The sequence below is a fragment of the Bactrocera dorsalis genome, chromosome 5, assembly GCF_023373825.1.
Source record: "Bactrocera dorsalis isolate Fly_Bdor chromosome 5, ASM2337382v1, whole genome shotgun sequence".
In the NCBI taxonomy this organism is placed as follows: domain Eukaryota; kingdom Metazoa; phylum Arthropoda; class Insecta; order Diptera; family Tephritidae; genus Bactrocera; species Bactrocera dorsalis.
The window spans coordinates 3,572,250-3,600,111 of NC_064307.1; the positions used below are offsets into that span (position 1 = coordinate 3,572,250).

Below are 27,862 nucleotides of genomic sequence, written 5' to 3' on the forward strand. Positions count from 1 at the left end.
ATTCATTTGTGCCATTTCGATTTACTGACATTTTTATTACCAACTCTTGGCGAAGAACATCGAATTCCATCAATTAAGCTGCGCAGGTTGCAACTGTCCATTTATGTGTGTATGTATATATGTGTGTAGGCAATGTGCTTTTCTAAATGGTTATGTTGTTCTGTGAATCAATCCGGAATAAACACATCACTCCCTTGAAGATAAAGCACAAAACAATAAAATAATGAAATATAAATAGTTTTCAATATTTATGACTTTCGACAAACGGCGACTTCGGATTTTGCCTTTCGAAACCATTATTCAAATTTGCCTGCTTGTAAAAACACGACAGTTTTGTGTTGTTGCTGAAACAACTAATTCTTCCAAAGAAACTAAATAAGTGTTAAGGGTTAGGTCATAAAAGAATTAGCATAATTTTTTAATTTTGACAAAATCCGATTTTATTATTCAACAATGTTGTCTTCAAAAGTGATACAAAGAATTTGGCGATTTTCCAACTTTTCGATACCATATTCTTGGAATGATTCCCTTTTTCCATCAAAATAGACCTCAGTTTCGGCGATACTTTTATCATTGAACTGGAATTTCTTTCCAGCAAGCATTCTTTTGAGAACTGAAAACAGGAAAAAGTCGCTGGGGGCTACATCTGGAGAATACGGCGGGTTGCCAACCAAAGCGAGGCCCTAGACTGTCAGTTTTGCCATCATTTTGAACGATTTGTGAAACGGTTCATTGTAATGCTCCGACTAATGACCAAATGTTCAAAAAATGTATTCTTCAAAACGAAGAAAATAGAACTTCGGAGACATAGAGTTTAAAAATTTATTTTTAGAAATAAAAAAATTTTAATTTTTTAATTAAAAATTCCTGTTATATAAATTATTTATTAAGTTTCTGTCTCAAAAAGTTGCAGTAACTTATGTAATGGTTACCTCTGACGCTAATTCAGTAATACGAGTTTTGACGATGACTTTTACCTTATATAATGCCTTAGGAAAGGAAGTTGTTAAATTTCTGGAAACAAATTTGGAATATCTACCATAAATCTGAGCTTGAAGTTAACTTTCGAAGAAACCAAATGTTTTCGATTTTCAAAACGATAACTAAAGCTTTTTGTTTCCTGTAATGTGTATACTCTAAAGAGTGTATATTAAGTTTGCCTGGAAGTTTGTATGATCCAGAAAGATACGTTGGAGACTCTATGAAGTGTATATCGTCACCTAAAATGCAAAATAACGTAAAATCACTTTTCATAAGTTTATAGGCAAAAAAAAAAAACGATATAAAATAATGGTTTACTCTAACTGAAAAAGAAATTTAATTTTGGTTACAAAATAGTTATATATTTGGTTATCATACACTCACATCATCACAAAATAAGAGTTTTCGTTGTAAAATGTATCTGTTCGTTTGTCTGTATATATCTCATCGATATCGATATGAAAATGTGCACACTATTTTTTCCCGAAGAAGCTACTCATTTCCCGGAACCATCGATATGGGTGCACTATAGCATATAGCTGTCATATAAACTGAATGATTGGAATCAAATGCTTGTATGAATTTTTTTTTATTTGATATGATTTCTTCACGTACTATACAGTCTCCGAAGAAATTGTTCCAACTACACTACTCTATAATAGCATATGTATAACTGTCATACGGACTGATCAAACTAAAGATAAAGATCATGTTTCCTTATTAACTCATCTTAATTCGACTTGAAAGTTGATCATTTTGTTCTCCGATAAATATCGCCATGACTCTAAATTCTTATTGGCTGCCCTTCCTTCCTTAATTGCAAAAAGTACATTTCAAAGTTCTAAATAATCAATGAGATCCATACCCTGAGCAGTAAAGCTAGGCTGTAAAAGACAAAACTCATAAATCCCACCAATTAAAGAGCTTACCGAAGTGTAACCGATAATTGAAATTGAGAAATTGGCAAAGATTTATTAAAATAGTTGACTATTTACCCATACATATGTATTTATATAATCATTTATCAATTGAAAGCACTCAGAAGTAATTTTCTCCCTAAGTAAACACATTGCAACATCAAAGGTAAGCACTTCACGGCTAAAAGCACACACCCAGTCCCAGCGGCGAACACCTACAACACTGTCAACACTAAAAGCAAACACCATTCCCACCAACAATGGTGGTGTGCCATGAGCATTCATACCCACACATACATACATACATAGATGGATTCACAATAGTACTCATTTTATACCCTTCGACGTTGCATAGAACTTTCATCCGCATTCCTCAGTGACACGACAACCAAACCGAAAGCACTAAAATTGCTAAATCTCACCGGCCACAGTGTGAGCTGGTTGACTGGTACGCGCGGTGGTGGCGGGATGTGCTTGTATTGTGGATAACTACAACAGACCAGACAGCTCCTATATATTTGCCGTTGCTATTGAGTAGCGACCACCTGAAGCGGTGGCATGTCTCTGTTGGCCATGTTGTAAACTGGCAACGCTTTCATGTGCCGATGCACTCTTCGCCATCTTCGCACACCTCGAGCACTCGCAGTTCTAAGGCAATCCAAAGCAATAAGCCGGCGCGCCAGCCATCCAGCTATCCTTTCATTATTGTGCTCGTTGTTGCTTTCTGTGCGTTTTAGAATTGGTGACTGTCATTCGGACTCAAGCCTTGCTGAGTTTGTCTATTTGTTTGTCTGTCTTCATACTCGTACATTATCAGCGTCGTAAACGTCATCGCAACATCATGGCGGAGTTGTATTAATGTTGGAAATACCACGGTACGTGTGTTCCATCCTAGATGAAGAAGCATTGACTTTGTGCTAATAATGTCTGGGGACCTCCGAAAGTAGCACTTTATAATTTCATGAGGTGAACTGCCTTTGTATATCGTGGTCTCAAGTTATTTAAAGGTTGTTAGGGGAAAGTTCGTTATGTTCGAAATTGTCGGATTTTTGATTTTGCTTCAGCCGAATGCCATCTACTCCTCTCCAAGTTTCATCTGTAAGTACAGCTCATGGAAATGATATACGTATAGTTTGGTAGAGCCTATAATATAATCATAATCTTTGTAACCACTTTAAAAAGATCTAAATAACAAATCCCACTATCAGTTTTAGCTTACCTCAAGAGAATATTTCAAGACTCGAAGATCCATATAGCCAGTCTGGTATCAATAATTTTACAATTACGTTTCCCAAAACCTGCAAATTAGGATCTACACACTACTAGATAGTTTCTTAATCTTCCTTATATGTAATACAATTTGTGCTGTTTGTGCCACAGTCATTTTTTTAATTCCCAAAAATCGACACTTCCTAGGCTGTAACCCTAGGTGTGCTCCTCTCAACAACGTTCCTTAAGGGCTTCACCAAAAACCGAAATCAGAAGAAAACGAAGCAAATTCAAGAGCACGTCTAAATAGTATCGATCTTTTAGGCTTATTCGGAAGCTTTGCAACCTTTTAAAAACCTCAGTAACTTAAATTTACAAGATATGAATGAAGAATTCGAATACTTTTATAGTTCAATTTTCATTTTGGCATGGTATTCTTAAGAAAATGAAGGATGAGAAGAAGAAGAAATTCTGAAAACCTAACATAGATAAAGTACACCAGCGAAAGCTAGAACCTATAGCTGATTAAAAGTAGTCTAATTTCTACAAATCTTACGATTTAATATTATATGTTGATATTTTATGGGAAAGTTCCTCTGTTTTCGCTCTACTATGTTCACAGCCTAAGTAATATTGTAGAGCGTAGATAGTTTTTAGGATTATATAAGGGTAAATAGAGGGTTTTGAAGTATTTTTATTTGATATAAGATAGCATTTATCAGAAATAACAATAAAATGCGGGGGCTTAGTTTCACTACTCTATATCACCAAAGACCTCGTCGAATCCCAGGTCGTTTAACCAACACTTTCGTTCTCTGTTTCAACTACTACTAATGTAGATTTACAGAATCTGCATAGCCTCAGATTTGCTTGCTGGATAATCATGTACATATACATGTGCTGTATTTTCATGAAGCAAACTCCTGTTTTGGACGCACTATAGCTAGTCTATTGAACTCGGCACAGGCTGGAGCGCTCCTATACCGTAAACACATTTCTATGAAGGCATGTGTTCAAGCGTAGGATCGCTTTAGATATGAGTGAGTTTGTGCATGTATTTGTGTGTGTGTGTGCGCTTATGTTGCATATCAAAACATGAGCAATCTCGAAAATGCTTAATGCTTGTGTTGTAACTAAATTTGCTTTAGCAGTACTGCATATTGCTGTTGCTGCAGTCAATTTTATTGTTGCTTTTGTTGCAACTGGCATTGATGTCATTTTCATTTTGGTATTGAAATGCGCCATGGCAACCTTGTAAGCTTGCAATCAAAGTTAAAAGTAGCCAACAACAAAAATGCTGGTATTTATAGCAACTGCTGGGCAGGATTGCTTAGCACTAGTTACCAGTAAAAAGCAACAACAATGGTGCGTAAATGCAACACTAGCTGGTGAGTATGCAGTTGTGATCTGGTGGCAATGGAAATGTCAGCAGACAATGCTTTGGTTTGGTTTAGTGTGGAGTTTACCTGATGTGGCAGGATGTGCGGCACGGTGGTGTTGGACGGGTTGATAGTTACTCTAAACTCATAAAAATTCATAAAAATTAGAAAAAACGTTAATTTTGTTTACACCGAAGATAGAATACTTTTCACAAAGAAAAAAGTTTCCATACAACAACTTGATTTTGATCGGTTAGTTTGAATGGCAGCTGTATGCTACTTTGGTCCGACCTGAACAATATGTACGGAGACTGTAGTGATGCTTTAAGAATCCATGCCAAATTCCGAGAAGAAATTTAGTCAAATAAAATAGTTTTCCAAGCAAGGCCGTGATTTTGATCGGTTAGTTTGTATGACAGGTATAAGCTATAGTGTTCCGATCTGAACAATTTCTTCATAAAGCGTACCAATGTCTTGACTTACAATGTGTACCTAATTTGGTAAAGGTCTAGAGTTTGTTCGGTCAGTTTATATAGCAGACATGCTATAGTTGCCCGATATCGGCAGTTCTGAAGAATAAGCAGCCTCTTGGTGAGAAAAGATTGTGTGCAAAATTTCAGATAATTATCTTAGAAACCGAGGGCTTTTCACCGACTCTGAACGAGCAGTGAAGGTTATAAGGAGTTTCCGGATATATTCAGAGACTAGGTCTAAGGCGTTCAACGATATAGTTATTTAGTGGTTTTGTCGAATATATTGAGAAAAACGGTTTTTTTTAGTTGTACTATTTCAGTTTCGAAATTTTGAAAATAATATGGACTTAGTGGACGTACAAATTTCACATTCTCCCAGCAAGTGAGTCTTGCTCGGGAAGGAAAATGGGAAATTAATGTAATTTTTACTTGCTCAGTTACACAATTTTCCCTACTGTGCTTCGAAAAACGTTTCTTATCCGATGCATAAACACATGTGTGAGAATGTGTGCATCCTCGCCGCTTTACTTAGCTTAACAAACCCAAATAAACTCAGTGGACTTAAGTCTGCATAGTTGAAAGTTCTTATTGTTGTTGTTGTCGTTGGCATTAAAGCATTGCCTATTACCTGTCGGTTTGCCTAGCTGCTTGCCCATCTATCCGTCTGTCTGTCTGTCTATTTATGCTTTGGCCCAACTGCACCTATTTTACGGCGTTCTACTCGCACACGGGACCAATGCAACGCTGTGGCAATGTGACAGACCCGCCTGGTGAGTGTGAGTGTGTGTGAATGTGAGTTGGGGTCCTTTGCAACGATTCCTTTTGCCAACACAACAATCATGCCACTAACTTCTTCATGCTGCGGCTTTAACTGCTAATATCTATGGGTAGACAGACACTCATGTATGGATGTGCGTGTGTGCGTGTGTGCATTTGTGCACATTTTGATTTCTAGCTTTTATCTGTTGCTATTTTTTACGCCTTTTCCTTTTCATCATCAATTTTTGCTGCTTAACTCCCTTGCCCCCTTCCTCCACTGCTCCTCTGCACGATTCGTGATGTTTTGTGTTGCGGCTGCAAGCACCTACGAGGCATATGTGCATGTGTGTGCGATTGTGTGAGTGTTGTAAATGGTAGGCAGATTGCATTGCTGCTGGTTGTCATTGCCATTGAATGTGCCACACTCACGCACACACACACACACACACTTACTTTAGGGTTTAAGCTGCTGATATGTGCATTTTGTGTTTTAGTGGCTTCTATTTCTTGTTGCCCCGTTTGTTGTTGTATGTTGTTGTAGCAGTTATTGCTTTATTGTGGCTAGTGCGCTGCTGTGGCCGGCTCTGATGTGGGATGAGCATGACGCCTCGCTCCAACAAGCGCTTTAAGCGATCGACTGTGTGCCACACGTTGACTGTTGCACGTATGTAGCTGGGTGGCAAGAAAAAAGTGCAACGCAAATTTATGAAAAAAGCCAATGCCTCGCACAGGAGGAGTTAGCGGAGTTTTGAATTTTATGATTTCTGGCGACTTGCCTGGTTGCCATTTGCCTCGGCGGCAGTCAACATCAGCAACATTTATTACCCTTGTGCGTATGTGCGTGTGTGTGCGGTGTGCGGAGTGCAGGGGGAGGCTAGTGCATATGCCAGGCATTTACTCGCTGTGTTGTTGTATTGAAATTGAAAATCAGTGTGCCAAAGAGTAAGAGGAAGTCGTCGCAGCTAACATGCAACATGCCACAAGCTAAAGCATAAAGCACTCTGGCACTCTGCACTAGGTGGCATTGTACGAAATAGTAAATAACACATGCTACATAGATCCCAACACACACACATACACATACCACACTGACAGTCCGTTTGTGCCACAATGCTATCGCAGCAACGGCACTCGATTCTGTGGTTGCATGTGTCTTTTTGCTGCAGCCAGAACGATTTGCGTCGCACAGCAGCTGTGTGTGCACCACTGTATTGTTGTTGTTGTAAGCACTTTTTGTCGTCTGCTGCATGTTGGTGTCCGCCATGTGAGCAACTCTTATTGGCGCATTGGTCGATCAATGCTTGTAAGTTGCACGCTTGCGGCTTCAGTTGGTTACATGCGGTAGTTTGATGAATGTCCTAACGCACCAACAACTACTTTGTTGCATAGCAATAACGCTGTGGCATGAAAAGTGTGCAGGTTTTGCTTTCCACACACACACGCCCCACGCTGTGTCTCCTTGCAGTTTGTTTATCAAATGCCTGTTTGTTGCCAACACACGTGCACTTGTTGTTTTTGTCACAGTCCTATTGCTATAATTGAAGTTTGGCAGTTATTGTCTGTTGTTGAGTGATCATATTGCTGTATGTTGCTGCAACTGCATCACCTTCTATGCCGCAATGTCAATCGCTGCTTTGAGTGGCATTTCCAATGTTCACTCAACTCTCATTAAGCAAATAAAAAGTAATTTCTTCATTTCGGTTATCTTTAAAAACGAATGAAACGTAGATCTATGCTAACTGTAAATGATTTCACGCTCACTTTATATATGTATATGTATGTACACATGTATGTATGTATAAAAGTAACAACTATTACTGTTCAATCGTTCGTTGCACTAACAAACGTGGAAAAAAGCTTTAATGGATCTAAAAGGTGGGTTCCAAACCTCTTTCTTCGACTACATTCCAATCGCTCTTGGTTTTGGGCGAAATTTAACTGTGGAGCCATCTAGCGGTAGGTTATTGGAAGTGCGAGTTTCCTTGCCACTACGAACTCGAATATGAAGCAATCGAATCATAGATAAAGGGTGTTTTTTTAGGCAGGTGGTTTTTAAGAACAAATAAAGCGCTTATAATTTAATGTAATGTCCAAGAATTTGGCTTTATTATACAGTCCGTTCCGAAGAAAACGGGACATAAAAAAGAAGAACAAATTGTTTTTTCGGCAAAATCAATTTATTTTATTCAAAATATTCTCTTTCTGCTTCAATACAGCTCTTTGCGCGGTCCAAAAAGCAATGGCCTCTACGTCTTCATAACGCTTTGCTTCCATGGGCAAATGCATTTTTTAGTGAAGTCGGTCGTATTTCCTGGAAACTGTAGAAAACAATCTGACAAAGTAGCAAAAGTGTTTGTAATATTTTTAGAATTTTATCTCCATTAAACAAATATTTTTCTTGGCTTTTTCGTAATTCTTGAGTTGCTTAGAAACTCCCATCACTGTGGCGAGTATTTCTTTTTCCTGTGTATAGTACTGCGAGCGAAGTGTTCTCTTTGCCGCTGTCATTCCGAGTTGCAAAATATTTTTTTCTTTGTGGCATTTGCGTCATGACGTCTAATTCAGCTGAGTCGCACGCGAATATCAGCGAGTTGGGCTGACGCTTTGGAGTTTTGTTTTGCGCGAATCAAATTCCCTTTTTTCGGAGGAAATTCACAGGGTTCCATGAAAGCTCCTGAGCGCACTTTCCCTGCAGAACACAAAACTGGCGCAAATTCACTGGTTGTTGTTGCTCTATAATCGCCCTTACTGCTGCTGTCATATGAGCATTTTGTTGTTGGTTTTGTAGTATTTTTGCTTTACTGCAGCAACTCGTTAGAACGGATGTCAGAGGAAGCAACGCTCCACTCGTTCATGTTTACTATCAAAGTTCGAACTGTGGCAATGTGCGTGAAAGACGAAGGTTACTGAGGGGAGTGGGTACTTAGAAAACAACAAAATAGTAGCAGTGGAGCTCACAATGCCAGCGATTGGAAAAAGCACAGTGAAAAATTGCGCGCCAAAAAGGAAACATTAAAAGCGCCATCTATTGCTGTTGGGAACGCTGTCAGGATGTTGCAAGTATCAGTGAAAGCGTACTTAGTATTGTGTGGCATGCGGCAGCAGGAGCAGCGAGGGCTGCATTGTAGTTAGGCAACAGTGTTGCATGGCTGTGGGTGAGAGTGCGGGCTGTGTAACTAACTGTACATGCATAGTCGTATATACCACACATGTTGCCGCTACATGTGGCTAACAAGTTTATTTATCAAATCACATTTGCAAAGTTTCCTTTGTTACGCATTGTGGTTGTTGTTCAATTCATTGTTGTTGATTTGTGTGCTCTGATGTTGCCGTTGCTAGCGCTGTTGCTTTGTGGCACATTATTTTCATGTGAGTGTGTGGGTGTATGTATGGTTTTCGGTATATAATGTACTTACTTGTCATTTGGATATTGTAGTCGAATTGTAAAGGGTGCGTAAATGCTTGGAAAGGTACATAACAACAACACACGATATATATGAAGAGGAAATAACCTTCGGGATTGATAAGTATATCCCGGAATTTCTCCGCAAACCCGGAGTTAGGAAAATGTGGCCAGACTCTAAGGTTTTGGATAAGTGTTTTCCATTAGATTCTTTTGTATTACTCCAATTCAAACGTTGATGATATAGCGTTTATGGTATCAGGGCTGTTTTTTTCCAAAATCAGTAAGTTATGGAAGGAGTCTTCCGGAGATTATACAATTCGGCCTCGAAAAATGAATTAGGTATTAAGCCTAGTAAGACTATTTATGAGCTCAAACTACAGCCATTTCAAGTTTCCTCCTTTGGTGGTACTATAATCTCTATATCTCCAACAGAAAAGAATTTGGATGTCGAGGTAAACACCAAACTGATTTGGAAAATGTATGTTGAGAAACGTACATTTAGCGTAAAAGGATACCTAAAGCCAAATATAGTTCTGTGGATGCATACGGCCGTCATTAGACCAATCTTTACGTATGGAGCACTGGTAAATAGAATTCAGTGAGCAGGGTGCGCAGTGTTTACCGTCAAAGTCATGTCCGAATAATGCGCCAAATATGCTTCTGCATCAACTGTCCATAGTCATTTTCATACATAAAATGCCAATACTTTCTGCAACAAAAATTAAGGGATTTGGTGCAAGGAATATGAAGAAGACAGAGAGAGAAGAGTATTGAACAGGGAAATTCTAAACCAGAACACAACTAATCTAAATAGATAAGACTATATCTTGACAAGGTTGGACTTCAATAGAGACTTCCAAGTGAGAATACTCTCTAGCCGTGAATGGAGATGAGGTTTAGCAGGGAAGGAGAATACTACCACAATCTGTACCGACGGGTCCAAAATGGATTACGGTGTGGGGACAGGGATATGCTCTGATATCTCTTTATTACTTAAACCGTATGCCTAACTCAGCTAGCATCTTTCAAGCGAAAGTCCTGGTCATAGACCAGTGCTACAAATGTGGGAGGATACAGAAGGCAACCAATTACACAGACAATTAGGCGACTCTACTAGCCTAGTCGTTGCCAAAGATCAACTCCAGTGTAACAAAGCAAGAACGGCATTAAGCTCACTGACAGATCAACTCGATTTATCCAAAACATTGGATTCCCGGTCCTAGCAACATTTTCGCAAAGAAAAGGCAGACGCGTTGGGTAAGTCAGAGCCTCTCTGGCAGAGACAATACCGTGTCCACTGGTAGCAATAAAGAAGGAGCTCGGTGCACATTTCGAACTAACAGCGCAGAATGGATGGAAATCTATGGCAAGGAAAACTATATACAGACTAACAGCTAATATAATGGCGCACGGGCCGTTTGGAGAACATTCGTTAAAAACGTCCCCACAATAGCACTGTAACTGCAAACTCGAAGAAAGCTAGAAAACGGGTCTTCAATTTCTCCGTGAGTGTTCAGCTTTATCACCAACCAGACATGAAAATTCTATAGAAAGGATAACGGATATAAGTAGTTTCATTAAATAATTTGAGGACCCCAGTGGAAGGTGATATTAAGATAAGGTCGTACGATAGTGAATCAAAATGGCGTTATCAACGCTAATTGGAGCCTGAAGGACGGCACCCTTACCCACCTACCTACTGCTACATTGACGGCCACATCCACATGAAAGGCGCAAGATTGATCTAGTAGTCTAAAAGGCGAGAAGGTGGAAAGCTTCCGACAGTACACTCTTCTTCCATCCGAGAAAAAGCTCACTACACACCTGCTTCAACGGCTTGGGCCCCCCCACATATTCTTCGCACGTGTGTCAGCTGAGAAGGAATTGCCAAGGGAAGGTTTTCAATTGCTTACACTCCTTTCCACAGCAATGTCTAAATGTTGGATTTTGTTTGAAGCTGAACAACATAAATTAATTAGTCTGTTTAAAAATTAATGACTACGCGACTGAAATGTGGTATCCTCAATGCATTTAGCGTGCTATTTAATATATATTTGCTCATATGTTAAATTCTAACAAATTTAGGCACATCAATATTACATAATTGCACTTTAGCTCTTCGATTATTTGACACTGCGGTTTTGCTGTTTTTTTTTAATTTTTGTATCCAGCATAACAGCAATTCATTGACATTAGTCGCTGACGCTCTCTCCTACTGTCGGGTTTCGCTGTTGCTATTGTTGTCATTTACTCGATTTAATTATAACAACAACATTTGATAGGTTGTTTTTCTCTCACACTAATGAAGTTGAGTTTGCTGTGACAGCTCCAAACCAAAATGTCAAACAATGGCTAATTCAATTTGGAGAAACAACCGCTACAAAGATTGAGCCTAATTTAATTCTCTAGTTTGAGAGTGGCTATTAGTTTTTTATATTTCAGTTATATATATTTTGTTAACAATTTTTTCCGACCTTTTATACAAAACTGAAATAAAATTTAATTCAAAATCAAGGTGAAGTCTGAAGAAATGAGAGAGAGAGAGAGAGAGAGATTTTTCGCTGAACTGCGAAACAGTTATGTTATGCTGTAAATTTTCGAAGCCTACTCTATGTATAGCAGTGCTGAAGCCTCCAGTTCTTTTCTCCAAGTTTCGGCGCCTCCCTTTGATCACTTGGCTTGCCATCGAAACAGTATCAACTCTATCTACACTACGTCATTTAAACGCAGAATCGGCTCTAGTCCTATTGGACTCTCGAATAATTTACGAACTACTCAATTTGGATATTTTTTAAGCTGTTCTCTGTATCGCCTAACAAAGTTTCTAGGCTACCTCTACTCGGAACAAAATTTAGTTTAGTATATACTTTCGGGTATTTTTTTCGGGAATTTAATATTTATTTCTGGTAATTAATTTCCATTTGCTTCAATAATTTTCTATTTATGACACTATTTATGGCGCTAAATGCCAAAATAAAATAGTATGTATATGCCACATGCAACACTGCGTATCACTCCAGCACACACACACACACACACACTATGAGCTCACATAACGGTAGCCTTTCACAAAATATTCAATTAAAAAGAAAAAGTGTAATTAATGTTGGCGTAAAAGTTTTCATTAATCAAAACGACAGCAGCCAGCAACATGCGGCAACAAAAGCAATAACAACAACATTAGCTCTTCAAAACACAAAGAAAAAGCGTAAGGTGAGATGTTAAGTGTAACTATGTAACAAATTGCAACAAATAAATCAATAACGGTGTTGTTTTTGTTGCACGTTGCAAGCAATGCGCTGCAGGTGCATGCAGCACGCTGCGGTGGTGAGCAACAATTGCAAAGCGCAATTAGCAATTGGTGAATGTTGGAAGCCGAAATGTGCTGATGATCGTTTGCTTGTGGCATTGTCATGATCACTGAAATCGAATCAATGTGGCAACGAGCCAATAAATAGCCGTTACTTTTCCTACTGTTGTTGTTACGGTTGTGTGGCTATGGCGTTCGAAAAATCCATAGGAAAAATTAATAAAAGTGAGTGAAAAGTACGAAAACATAAAATCCCACAAAACGCTGAATTTTTGTTGTTGTATAATAGCTTTTTTTCTCGCTAGTAACTGTAGTTTAATGAGGATTTGAGTTTTTGTTATAGTTGTAAATGCATTAACAATTTTTATATTTTTTTATATGAGCTTAAATCATAATCTATTGGGTCTATGACTATAATTGTGGGGTCTTCTCTTTAACATTCGAACGTTTAGTTAAGAAAAAATATGTGGAATGATATTATGCGAAGTGGTGTCTTTCAGAAGTTTCAATATTTTCACATCTTTCTGAAAATTTGAAGATTCCATCAAAAAAGAACTGCGCTTGGCGGTCAAGCATGAATCAAATCTATATTTGATAACCTGTTTTGATGAGAATTCCACTGAGGGCGGTCTGCATTGGCTTGAATAAATAGTAGTCAAAAAGGCGAGCTCGATAAGGCCGGGGAACAAAATTTCCCAACCGCAGTTTTCTGAATAAATTTTAACCCGTCTTGACACATAAGGCCGAGTGTTGTTTGTGCTCATGGAAAATTATTGCCTCATGCATATTTCGAGCGTTTTTCGCCAATTGCTAGCTTCAATTTGTTCAAGTGTTGTCGATAGCGTTCCCTTTTAATAATTTCATCCGGTTTTAAAAGCTCATAATATAGCAATCCTTTCTCATCTCATCAAACACAGAGCTTTACCTTGATATCATGGATATTTGGCTTTGCCATTGGTTTGATTAGTTTGTCAGGTTTCACATATGATTTTTTGCGTTTAGGGTTGTCGCGGTGGCCCTATTTTTCATCACCAGTCACAAGCCGATGCAAAAACGATTTCGTTTTGTAGCGTCCAAGCAGCATTTCTGACATGCAAGATCATTTTTCAACGTTCTATACTCTCAATGCATATGGCACCCAATTCTCTTGCTTTTAAGCGTTTTGAAATGGCAACTTCAGAGGCTTCTATAGATTCTGCGAGCTCTTTTTTCGTTTCGTTAATGCTTGCAGTTCTTAATCTACAAACTTTTTTTGCTGTTTTAGGCAATTAATTTTTTCTAAAAGCCAAAATCACCACTATATCTGTGAACTAATGAAACAACTCCTCCAAAATATTTTTGCAGGCACAAGGTTCGACATATTTCAGCGAAAAGAATCATTTTTGTTTACGCCTCAGAGGAAAGACTACGATGAAGACACAAAAAAGCAGCAGCCAACGTACTTGTAACTATGTTCGAAATATTGGAACAATGAAATGAAATGGTATCTCTGGGCAAACCGCATCAGCGAGAGTTATTTGAGAACCCTAGTTAGGAGTTTGGATCCTGTTCGGCAAACTGATTGTCTGAATGCTATTTTCTTTGAGAGATTTGCTATAGATTTTGCATAAAATGTTCGAAAAATAAGTCTAAGTAAAATATGCTTTCGAGTATTGGTTTGGAGATTAGGTTACTTTCTGTTTTTCTTGACAAAGGGTTTCCAAATAATTATCAAAATTATCACGGGTATGAAGTCTGCAAGTCCCAATTTATAATTACGATCTAGAAAGGTTATGATATCTCTCATAATAAACGAAATATTTCCAACTTATTAAGGTTATTGAAACTTGGAGATCTCGCTGAGGCATAAAACATATTTTTCATCATCATTGAATGGGAATAAATTTGTTTCATCAAATCCTTTCGACAATTAAGTATCCTGAGAAAGTGTTGAAAAAGCCTGTCTGTGTATAGCGCAGGAATCACGGATCAAGAATAATGGACTTATGCTTATTGGGTCAGTTCAAAGTTTTAATCAAACCTTTAGGTGTTCCAAGAAAACCGAAACCCACAATCAAAGCAATACGAACTCTATTTATCAGTAGTGACTGATGTAGCATTAATTACCAAAAAGTTCTGTGTTGTCATACGGCGACCTCTTTTCATTCACTTTTAAAAATCACTAAAATTTAATGAGAAAGTGTATTTCTTGGTGTGCAGAACAGTTGATAGATTCACTTTACAGAGTTGCCTTCATATTATTAGGCAAAGTGCTTAAAAAATCCATTAATTCAATTGTTGTGTTTACTTGTATCTTTTTTGTGTATTTTTTCCCCGCTTCCATCGCATTTGTTGTGTTCCGTCTGTATTTATCAAATTTCTCTAATTTTTCGTTTTTTGAGCAGATCATGATTTCGTTATTCGCCGCTTTTCGTTTTCACATTTCATTATTTTCCGATGATTTGTGGTCAGTGAAGTGATTGTTTGTTAGTGTCTGCTATGCTGTTGCTATTGTTGTTGTTTAACTTACTTAACGCTTATTACTTTCACCAACAAATGTTCAACAGCAAATGCCATCCAACAAAAAAACAAGCCGCAGCCGCGAATGCAACATCATTAACCAACTACTGTAGCAAAAACAATAGCAACAGCCGCAGCAGCGGCAGCAGCAACAAAATCAAAGAAAACCAAACAAAGCTCACAAGCGATTGAAACGCTCATAAAGGCGAAGCGGCATATGAAATATGCTCGAAACATAATGAGGCCGACAGCACCGGCGCAACATCAACGTCAGCACCAACACATCCACAGCAACAGCAATAAACCATGTTGGCTGCAGCATCAGCAGTGACAGCGCTGGCGACAGAGCCGCAAACGCGCTAACAATCTGGCAATAAGCTGAGCTTGGCTTAAAGCGCTATGCTGCTCTCGCAATGTGCTGTTGTTGTTGCCACTCTTAACTGACACACTGTGTGTATGTATATGTGGTTGTTGTATATATTGTATTGTCGCGTCTATTGAATTATCCGCTAAGCTAAGCGATAAACTCAGCACCTTGCCACATCGCGCCGCGCCGCTCGGCTGGGCGGCCGTAGAGTTGCTCAATTGAGATCAGCGCGGCTTAGTGCAGCTTAAATAGCTGCCAAGCACTCAGTCCGCAGCGCGCGGTTGCAAGTTGACGCCGGCGATTGTGTACCCGATAGTTTACCGTTTACTTGTCACATTTACTTACCACTTTGTCTATTTGAATGCGGCCCCTCGGAAAGTGATCACCGAGAAGTGCGGCAAACGATGCGATGACAAGCGAATACTAACTTTTGCCAGAGCAGAAGAGCGTGTTCTGATGTCGCGGGTCTCCTAAGTTAAGAAATGCTGAGATGTACTGGCAAAAAACGTGTTCGGAGCTTTGGCCAACAGAAATGGAATAAAACCGGTGTTGTTGGTGCGGCCTTAACTATCCGTGGTCGCTTAAAATGATTGATCTTTTAGGGTTACTTCCAACTCCATGTCGTGTTTTGATATAAAGTCCGGGTTTCCAGTTACAGCTTAGGCTAATATCTCTTGCGTTGCTGCAGGGTTTGAAATGGATTTTTCCTACTGGCCTTTTTTAGGTCATGCCACCGTTTATAACGGGTGATTTTTTTGAGGTTAGGATTTTCATGCATTAGTATTTGACAGATCACGTGGGATTTCAGACATGGTGTCAAAGAGAAAGATGCTCAGTATGCTTTGACATTTCATCATGAATAGACTTACTAACGAGCAACGCTTGCAAATCATTGAATTTTATTACCAAAATCAGTGTTCGATTCTCTATTTCGCGCTTTTTGATCGTTTGGTGTTATTTGTAGGTTTTTTTTTGTAATAATTTGATTTTAAATCAAAGTCTTCGATTGAAATTATTAGAAATTCAGGCTTTCAGGTGGATTCAATGAAGTGAGAAGCGATCATATCGGGATGTCTAAAATCAGCCAACCAACAAACTAAGTAATCTCATTTACGAGTTTCTATTCGTCAGTCTTTAAAAGATAGATATGGAAATATATGTTACTACAAAAGTATATCGATAGGGATAGCAAAGAACGTAATACTTTTCCCGCTCCTTTGACCTTTCTCTTTAGTATGGTTTGTCATTTCATCATGGAAAGATATACGACCCAACAACGAGTCGAATTTTTAGAATTTACTACCGAAATTCAGAGTCAGTGGCCTCAACTTTAAGAGCGGTTTGGGATATTAATGGGATATATAGTATAATAGGGATATTAATGAGATTCTTTATTCCTGTGAAAATACATTCGTAGGTACTCCATAGGTCAACATTGCATCCCGAAAAAATTACGGTTTGATGCGGTTTATGGGCCGGCGGCGTCATTGGGCCGTACTTCTTTCGGGATGATCAAGACCGGAACGTTACAGCGAATGGGAATCGCTATCGCTCAATGAAAACCGAATTTTTTTGAGCCGAATTGGATGATATGGACTTTGACAATATGTGATTCCAACAGGATGGAGCCACAAGCCACACAGTGAATGTCATTATTGATTTATTGAAAACCAAATTTGGTGAACGTGTTTTATCAGAAAATGGCCCAGTCAATTAGCTGCCTCGGTCGTGTGATTTGGCGCCGTTAGATTATTTACGTCAAGTCTGTGGTCTATGCCAACAAGCCAGCGACCATTGAAGAACTTCGTACGGATATCAAACATGAAATCGCAGCAGCATTGGTCGATTTATACTTGAAAACCGATCGAGCCATCTCCATGGCCATAAAACGACTTTAAGTGAAAACCTATAAAGATCCATGACTAAGCTCCTAAGTAATGGTAAGCTACAAGGCTGTTATTTAGTACAACGAATTGCAGGAGGGATCATCTATCGTTGAAAATCTTTTTAAGTAGGTGTGATTCCGCCCAAAGTTCCGACATATTTTGTCTCATCCGCGAGTTTCCCTAATTTTTGAGTAAGTATTAAGTAACAGTTACAGTGAATAAATACATATGCATAAACACACAGACATCTTGTAGCAAGCGTGCAGAAGCGGCTTTCTTTTTGCCCCACTTCCAGCATTTCAATGACTTCTTTTTATAAAACTGAAGCAAAAGCAAGAAATCATAAACAAAAACCGTTGTGGCAGTAAGCATGCGTGTACAAAATTAAAAACCGTTAAGGCGAGAAGCAAAAACAAAAGCCAACAACCAACTACTTTCTTCTCAACACATTTCTTTTGTTTTTGTTACATTTTTCTCGTGTATAAAGTCATAATAAATTCCGGTCCAAATTTTGATTTTCATCACCGTCATAACGAAAGATAGACGAGTGCGTAAGTGGCAGCAAATGCTTGAGAAAAAACAATAACCGTTAAACTATGCGAGCTATAATGGTAATAACGGTTAATGTGATAACCGGCAGGGTGTGGGCGGCAATGTGTGTAACCAAAAATGATAGAAAAACAAACCGAAACTTGGCCGCGCCATCCGCCCTCCGGCTGTTCATCACTTTTTGCTGTGGCGATGTGCGGCGCGGCGGCGTTGTGTGCCGCGCGGTTGGCGCTTTCCTCTGTTCCGCCGGCGCAGCGTATTTCGGCAGCAACGCATGCTATGCAACTTTGTTCGTGTGTTTGTTGGTGTCCGTTGTCTCGAGACAGATATTTTGTTGGTGGCGCAGACCAACTTACATCCGCATTTGCTGGCATCCGCTCTTGCAACAGCGGCCGCGGCGGCGCAATGCGGTCAAGTTATTTTGTTTCACTTCTTCTTTTTGCTGGCGGCGCGCCGAAAACTGAATGTCGTGATTTTGAATGAGTGCACATGAGAGCACATACACAAGCGCACACAGTCGCATTAATAACGTAAGCCTAAGGCTGCACAAATCCGCTGCGCCTGCGCTTCAAGTGAAGATCAACTGAGGCCCAGCGGCCAAGCGCGGCACATCAGCGCGCGACAGCTAGATAAAGCGTCTAATGGGTATGTACATATGTGCGCACGCGCGAGTCTTGAGTCAAAGGTTTAGGCGACGCTTTTGACGCAAAACTTTCCAATTTTTACAATTTATTTGCTGCTTCGGCTGTTGTTGACTGCAATAGCTACTTTTATTTATTTAGCTTTCCTTTATTTTTGATTCATTGGATTTTGATTTGGAACTCGGTAGGTGTGTGCCGATGCTTGCTTTGTGCGTTACGCGTTGCGTTAATGTTGCCAATGTTTGTGATCCATCCACCGTGATGTTACAGCGCCAACTGTCATTCTGTCGATTGTTGTTGTTGTTGCGCTCAATATTGCAGGTTCATCTCAATGCTAGACTTGTCTTACTTGTCTTAAAAAACTTGAATCCTTTGCGAAAACGGCGTCGAGGAAAGCTGCTTGACAAAGTTCTTCAGAGCCCTATATTCATCAAACGCATCAAACGCACAACTACTGGTGACGGCATTATGACATTGAAACTGAGCAAGAATCTAGCGAATGATGCTCCAAAATTAAGCTGAAACCGAACAAATCAAAAAGTTCATTTTGATTTTGATGCTTTTCCAAGAAAGCATTGAAGGCCATTTCAGTCGAGGCTTATAACAAGTGGATGGAAAATGGGATTAATTGTTGTCTCAAATGAAGCCGATAAAGAATTGTATTAAAAAATGTGGAAAATAACCGCTCCATAGCGAGTTGAGATAACTTGAAATTTGAGCAATATGTAAATTTACATAAGCTGGTTGAGAACTTAACAACAGGCATTAGTAACGAATGAAATCAAATAATTATTCCATAAAAACTGAGAAGCCTCAACGCGATCATCAATTGAAGTGAGAAAGTTAAAAAAAAATTAAAAATTAAACATTGAAAAACTATGGACGTTGAAGTGTGCGCCGTGATTGATGGCGAGTTTGCGACAAATCACGAATCCACTCGTACAACGAGCTGACTGTGAAATTTCCATGCTCGTATATTTCCATGCATGTATGCATGTATGTATGTATATTTTACAGTGCCACTTTATGTAATATTGTTGATACCGTTACTAAGTAGGGTATGAAGTTGAAGTTGTGATTTTACGTCGCATTTCTTTAAGCTCGAATTACTTTATTTCATGTTTTGAGTGCTTTCTTCAACAAAATTTCTTTTATTTCATTTCATTTCGCTTGTTTGTGTTTTTACAATCATTTATTGTTGTTAGTGTTGTTGTTTTCTTACATACTATTCGCTAGTTTGCTTAGCGTGCGATTGGCATAATTGTTTTTGCCGTTGTTGTTGCTGTCGCTGCTGCTTTTCCTTCAACGCTTATTTATTTCATGTTGTTGCGCTTGTTTTATATGCATATGCATGTATATATATATATGTGTGTGTGTGTGTAAGTACATAAAATCAGTTGACCTCCGTTGACCTCGTTTTGAATATTTGCCTCGCGCTATTTGTTGTGGCTCCATTGCTTAGCAAGTACAAGTACGCTGTGTTGTTGCTGGCGTTGTTGTAACTCCAACTGCTTTGTTGACGTTTGCTGTTGTTGTTGTTGCACCCAGTGTTGCTATTTGGCACTGTTAATTCTCAACTATTTTTTATGATTTTTATTTTTTGCTCCAACTTTTCGCTCGCTCATTTTATCGCAAACTCGCAATGCATTGTGTGTGTGTGTGTGCGTGTGTAAATAGTTTGTGTGTGTACAAGCAATTGCTCTGCTTTTCGCTCGTTTACTCTTTCCTCTGTTGATACTTATTTCATTGTTTGCTTACCCATTGCTTGTTGTTCGTCAATGTTTTTACGAAAAAAAGTTTTATTTTATTTTTATTTTAATTTGCCCCGCTTTTAATTTAATTTCAATTTTAATTTGATTTACATTTCGCTTACTGGTGAAATTGTTTCTCGAATAGCTGCCGAGTTTCAATGCAATTCCACAACTTTTATTTGTTTCACTAATTAATATTTTAATGCCAACAATTATGTTTGTTTATAAAAAATACTTTATGATTCCACATAATTAGATATGCACACATTGAGTATTATCGATAATGTTTCCATGCATACACACCGTATGATCAAATTTGACCCGGACTTTCAATGTCTTTCAAATTATGCCAAACAATGCCTTTAGCGAATGACTTTAATTTGGTTAAATGGACTTAAGCGCGTTCCCCGTGTGGAATTTTTCGAAAACAAAAAACGTTACAGGGAGCCTAATCTGCGGATTTAGTGTCTGATCGCTGACTAAAGTAACATACATATTTGTTCAAAAAGCTATTAACAATCATGTTCAAATTTGACAGCGCATTTCAAATATTCATGAATTTTCCACAAATCCGGTCGTTTACGATGAATTGCTTCAAATAGGTCGCCTTTAAGTAATTTCTGGACAGTTTCGCCGTCATATTCATAAACCCACGTTTGATCATTAGTAATAATGCGTTTGAACTGGAATTCTCAGCATCTCCTTTAGGACCTCTCGGTTAGGTTAGATTAAGTTAAGAGGTCGATCATAATAACGATCTCACCTGTACAGCTTACAACGCTGGTCCGTTGTGTTATGTTGTGTTATCTAAAGTCCCTATATAAAAAATTATAAGACTCTAACAAAGCGGCAATGCGTTTTGAGCCTATTAAAAATTTTTTAAACGGCTAATAAAATTTCTCCTGGTTCGTCGAAGATAAGACTGCCGAGATGTTTAATCCCCAGCCTTGCAATGCATGGACAATGAAGTGCAAGAGCTTAAATCTTTGCATCTCAACCATCTCCACACAACTTGCGTCCGTCAACATTTTAACCTAACCCCATGGAAGTTTATAGGACAATGCCTAGTAAGAAGTCAAGTATTACAGCCAGACGAACTTCGCTAAGGGCATGTGGTTCTGAAGATCCTTTGTGATCTGCTCTATGTCAAAACGATTTTGCAGTCGCACAGGAGCTGGTCGTCGAACAGGGCCTACAGGGTTCCACGCCACCAAAAATTCATTGATCCAGTATAAAAAGGCAACAAACGAGGCTGACGAAGAACTAGCCTGATGCTATATAGTGCGGACAGACACCCCTTGACTAGCATTTGAGGGCACAGTTAGCGAGCTCGACGCTAATATTGCCCCTCTGCTGTCGGAGTGAATAATCACCTTCCTTAAATTGGTTACTCTTCGTAGCAGTACGTCTACCATTACCTTAATAGCAGCATAGCAGCAATGCCAGGTAAACACTACAGTGATATAGTAGCCAGAAGCTGAGATTTAAGAAGACTTCGTTACATAAAAGTCTACTTCCATCTATTCCTCCCTGCTTGGACCCATCCGTCAAAAAACTCACTGGGCCCCTTCTCTAGCGATTTATTCTCATGCGATTTTGTTGAAGAGGAGAGAATTTCAGTGTCTATTTTTTAGAACCCCTTCATATCCCCAGCTTCTGTGAGCCTTCATAGCCTCCAAATGTATGCAGAGGCACATCTGGGATCTTGTACCTTCTGGTATATAAAACCATTTCAGTTTTAAATGAGTTGACAGCCCTATTTGACCAGTTGAATGAATTATAAATACAAGTTAGACCATCTTCCGCAGAATAACTGGCGAAAGAACTTTTTTGTTTCAAAGATAAACGAATTCAATGTTCCTGAAAACTTAAAGCTATTTTTATGGGTCAGATTCTCACTAATGAAATTTATACAATTTAACTCATACTTCTACAAATGTATATCCTTTCCTATTTGTGGTGAATTTCTTTAAAACTACTATAAAAATATTCTCGCATTATTTACAGATTCCTAATTCACATATGTATATTGTGTGTAACACATACTCGTAAAAGCAACGAAATCAAACAAAGCTCGTGTCATGCAAATATTCAATTCCGTGCGCTTATTTATATACAATTACAACAAATCAAGTCACCGTGGAACCGGGGTCATCGTTTATTTAGTCATGCCTAATAATTAATGTAAGTACAAACACTTAAATATGTATATAGTCGCTCATAGAATGCCGCATACACATACACACAATACGAGTACATTTGTATATATGTCAGCTGGGTATAAATCTACATACGGCTTGCTGGAAGAGGTGGGCAAGCTATAAAAATAGCACTTTTCCACTTTTCTCTCCGCATTCGCATAACTTCTGGACATTTTTTTCCACTCTTTTTTGTGTTCTTTTTTGTTGCTTGTGAACTCCACAACATGAGCTGTGATGAACCCGACCAACTTCAATTCGAATATCAACATCACGCCACACCACACCCTTGACCATAGGTTCGGTCGGTTGGCGAATTGGCGCGTTGGCACTTGTTGGAAATTAGCACAAATTGGCCGTCGACAATGAGTCGACCGAAATGGTTGTTGAACTCAGCCATCAGCCAGGGAGTAGAAGTTGACGAGTTAAGATGTTGTTGGAGCTTGGGTGAAGAATTGTACATACACTTGTACGTGATTTCCTAGCAAGTAGAAGTGAGGACCCCGTAGGAAAAGCAATTAAATATTTTCGGGTATAAATTAGAGAGTGAATTTTTTAGGAAATATTTTTTTCATAGGAAAAATTGGATTTTCATGCTAAAGCAAAACTGGTTTGCTCAGATATGACATAATTTGATATTATTTCATGGTTCCAATACTTCTCATGTGTTGGAAAGCTACTGTTCTTGAGCGTCCTTTTTAGACTTTGATATGAAGAAAAGCTCAGTCGAAATTCATCGTATTTTGATAGAAGTTTGTGGTAAACCTGCAAAAGTACCAAAGCTTTGCTGAAAGCTCTGATTTTCTTTGATGTAACGATATATTTTGTGGCTAAATACGTTTCTTTCTTCTAGAAATCGTGTCAGATCTCTGAACCCCAAACTTCTTCCGCCTAAGTCCATACAATATAGTTTTTGTAATCACTAAATAAATATCGCACTTAAAACATAACTTCATTTTGATCCAAAGTATGACGTTCGTTGCGTTCTTCTTGGATCCAGATTAATGCGTGATCATATATTGCCACGCAAATTCGGAACTTCAATATTGAAATTGCTTAGAAGGCAAGGAGGCCAATCCACTTTGTAGTATCTCAGCTTTTCCGGTGGGGTAACTTTACTTTGGTCACTTTAGTTAGGTTTTCCACTCTTATGATAGTATCGCTGTTGGGTCAATTATGTGGGCCATGCGAATACCTATAACAACAAATACAGAACAAAGTACAGAAATAATTTCTATAAATACTTGTAGTTATACACAAATATATAATATTACATCATATCCATATATTATATTACCAATACAAATATAACCTATCCGAGGGTTACCTTTTATATTTCGCAATTAGAGCATCAAAACAAAAACCAAAAATCGGAAATTGCTTTAATCCTTTTCCAAAATATTCTCCATTAATATCTATACATCTTTACATGCGTTTGAACCTATTCTCAAAGCATTTTTTCAACTCTGATTGTGGTTCCTCCAAAGCAGGCGTTCTGAACGTATCAGCCACTTCTTCAGGTGTCGAAAAACGTTAGTTTATCTTTCACGTACGGATATAAAAAGAAGTCATTTGGTGCCAACTCAGGACTATATGGCGGACAAATAATTAAATCGATGTTTTGAGTGCTCAAAAAAGCAGTTGTTATCGACCGAAACAACTGTGTGAGACCAATCGACGCGACCCTTTCTCTGATCGATTGACAAATTGTCTCTGCAATATTGAATGTAGGTCTTGAAATATCAGTTTGCGCGCAGCATTAATAGTTTCCGGGACAACAACTGATTTTGGACGACCTTCACGAATTTCGTCTTGGATTGATCTACAACCTCGATTGAATTCACCATATCATCGATAGACACTGGTCCTTAATAGAGCTTCATGCTTAAAAATTGATTTAAATTAATCGATACACAATGCTGCTGAGTTAATTCACATCAAAAATCATAAAAAATAGCCAAGAGCAAATTTTCGCGAATTAACTGAGTTTTTGGCCGAAATGAATATTTTAAGTGACTGTACAACAAATTGCGCACGTATGTCAAATGTTGAGAGTTTCCAGATTGCAAAACCAGTATTGCCAAATCACGAAATGTAAAAGGTAACCTACGTATTACATATTTATCGATCAAAATTTGAGGAGTATAGAGAATATTACAAACAAGCACATTTGTTGCAATTGTTTGCGTTGGCTTCGAGGAAAATTCCAAGTAATTACCATAGCTCTTCGCTCTCATTCACAATTCAAAAAGGTGTACGCAATTTGTTTGCTCATAATAAAGTAGTTGAGCGTTTACGGAAGTCGGAGGCAAAAACTTGACATTTTTTTAAGATTTTTTGAGTATTATTATAAAAGTATGTGCGAATAAACATATATGTATAAGAAAGTATGTATCTGTTTATTTCTGGCAGAAGAATATTTTAAACAGTTTGGGCTTGATGTTTATCATGAAAATTATTATCTAATGGTAGTTTGGCACGAGTATTTCTTAAAAGCAATTAGATAATTAGATTGTGTCCTAGATAATATATTTTTAGGAGAGAATCTCAAACTATTCAAAATCACTGAGTTTTCCAGAATTATGCCTCCCAGAGCTATATTGTGAGTTATGTTTCCTTTTTGGAATATCTGAAAATATGCACGTTTATTCATAAAAAACAAAAAAACAAACAACAACACTTAAAGAAATGTAGTGTTTACAAATAAAGCAATCAATGTCGCTGAGACGGCCTATTAACGTCATGAAACAATCGCATACAGTCTGAGTTACAAGTAAGCAGCCGATCGATCAAGCGATCGCTCAACTCAACACATTAAAATGCAAACAATGTCGGCGAAAAGCAAAACCAAATACATCTGTATACAAACACACATTTGTTAATGTGATAAAGGGGAGAAATAAAAAATGTATATCTATAATGAATTTATATAGAAATATATAAATAAAGAACGGCAATGAATAATGCTTCGGAAATTCACGCGAAAAAGTGTTGAGTAATCACTCATTGCCTCGAAAGCAAATTGTTAAAAATAACTTCTAGCGAAGCAAAAAAAGTAAAAAAAAAATCGTACGAATTTAATTAGTAATCGAGGAAATGGTAACCAAAATCATTTGACAGCTTCATAGTCAAACATACATACATACATACACATACATATGCAGTTCTGTATTGACAGGCACATTTTTGCAAAGTCATTCTGCGAAAGCAAACAACTGCTAGTAAGTGAGCAGAAGCCTGTAAATAGTGTCAACGAGGGTTAGTTGCATTACTTTTGATTGCCACTGTAGCAAATTCATTTAATCGCGGCCACAATGTAATAAAAGCGCGATGATTTTCAAATTTAGGGCTAAGCCCTCGTGAGCGGCGCCGCAATTAATGAATTTCTGTCAAAATATGCAAATTTCAAAATGAAATTTTTTAAGAATTTGTGGAACTTGAGTGCCTTTCGCTTGTGTTGCATGCCGCATTGTGCAGAGAAATTAAGAGGGTAAAATTAATGGATTATGGTTTTATTATAAAATAACATTTTTATATGTTTATATATATTTTTGTTTATAAACACTTGATTGACCATAAGCCAACAACAAAAGGAGCGAAATTTACAACTGCATAGAGTCGTCATGCGCGCTTAATAGCTCAAAAATTCTTAATGGTTTGTTGCTTCTTAGAAGCGGCTTTAAAGTGTTCAAAATCATAAAGATAATAGGTTATAACTATTTTAGATAGTTCGGTAACCACATTTAGATAGCCTTGAGGTAGAACGTAAATGGTGTTCAGGAATTTTCTTTTTATCAAAAGAGCTACATCGCCTGCGTGACCAACCACCTGGCAGCCTTGTTCCTGAAGTTCCTTCAAAAGATCGTTCACCACTAGAGTCCAGAGTAACGAGGAATCCTTGTAGGATGACGTTATTTACTATTCTAAGTATCGGTGCATAGGAGACTGTAGATGATATGCTAAGAACTCTAATAGCCGCTTACGGCGGTACATTGCTGAAGGTCTCTCTCTATACCAAGAAAGGAACTCACATCATAGTTTTATTGTATAAGGGCACCCTCCAGGCTCGAGATTGCTGAGTGTAAGCCTCTAAGCCACGGGAATGTTACCTAATCTAAACCAGTTAGCTTATAAAGGGGTCAACCACCTGCATTATATCTTTGTCGCATGCTGAAGCTGAGCAGGTACACAGACACTCAAACAGTTTAAAAGAGCTCATAACCCATGTGAGACGTCCTTCGTCCAGAAAGTCTCAAAAGGCTGTATAGCCTTCTTGAAGCTCTCTAAGGGAAACTTCTACTCACTAGCCAGTTTTCAGCATCACCAGTGGATTGTCCTGCATTATACAATAGCCAATCTAGGTGAGGTCTGCATTTACGGTCTTTATTAAACAGTATTTTGCTCGAAGACCTGATTTCCGACAGCTCAGGTGGCCACCAAGCGCGTTTTTCCTTTCCCTTGTGTATGTTTAGAGAACTTTTAAAGGCAGATCTACATGCAGAACTGAAAACCTCGAAGCACTTAAAAATGGCGCTGGCAAATGGCTATGATTCTGAGAGCCTCGACTAAGCGCGGCCGTAAAGGTTCCTATTCGTTTTCAAAATTCGCGTGCGGTTCGCTAACAAAATATGAATATTCAAAAAGCGATTAAAACTGAAATATTTAAATATGTAATATTTTGATTTTGTCCAAAAAATATTACAGTTTTCTACTCAAATATGAATGACTCTTTTTCTAATTGTCTAGATTAAAAATTTTTTTTATGATTTTGTTATGTTGCACGAAGATATTAGCTTAATCAGCGCATCATCTTCGTGCCTATTATGAGCTTAAAAGAGACCTTTAAACATCCGCTGAACTAACGCTCTGGTATGTGGCTCTACCATTCATTATTTACTGATAATTCTTATGCACATAGGTATATATGTATGTCTACCTCATTATTTGTCTACGCAGCATCTTCGGCAGACCATCTTCTTCGGTCTGTTTTTCCGCAGCAGCGCAGTCTAATTTAATTTATGCCACCACTCTTGGACGAGCACAAAGCACTCCAGCGTCTCCGCTTTAACTCTTCAACTTCGACTTCAGTCATTGACCAATTAACGAGCACTCGCGCGCGCGCTTATTCTGCCCCACCCATAAAGCCCTTTAATGTCTGGCAGCCAACCAGCCATCCAGCCGCCGCACAGTAGCTTTGATACAGTTGCCGGACAATAAGATGTGCTGTGGCAGGTTCTCATTTAGCTACATTCTTCCGCTTGCGCTGACGTAGAGTAATCTTTAAGCGTTAATAATGTTTTTTTCCTTCCTTCAACCTGCCGCCGTGGCTACCGCACAGATCTTATATTAGGTACATAAGCATATACTAAATAGTTATTTTTTTAATTCCCTCAGCTTTTGCGCTGCTTTGACGTTAGTGCCTCTGCTTTATATTATATTTTAGTTTATCATTGTTGTAGCCATTGTGTTGACTCGCCATCTAATTTCATAGTCTTTTTGTCTGTCTGTTCGTTTAGCGAAGTGTTGCAAAGCCTGTC

At 38.4% G+C, this 27,862-nt stretch overlaps 1 long non-coding RNA gene across 1 annotated transcript in view; it reads left to right on the plus strand.

Annotated features, from left to right (window-relative positions):
- The window catches only part of LOC125778797 (uncharacterized), a 146,200-nt gene that overhangs the window by 95,434 nt on the left and 22,904 nt on the right, over positions 1 to 27,862 (plus strand). Inside the window, exon 2 of the long non-coding RNA XR_007422939.1 lies at positions 22,135 to 22,311. This is a non-coding gene — a long non-coding RNA (uncharacterized LOC125778797). The remainder of the gene's footprint in view (positions 1 to 22,134; positions 22,312 to 27,862) is intronic.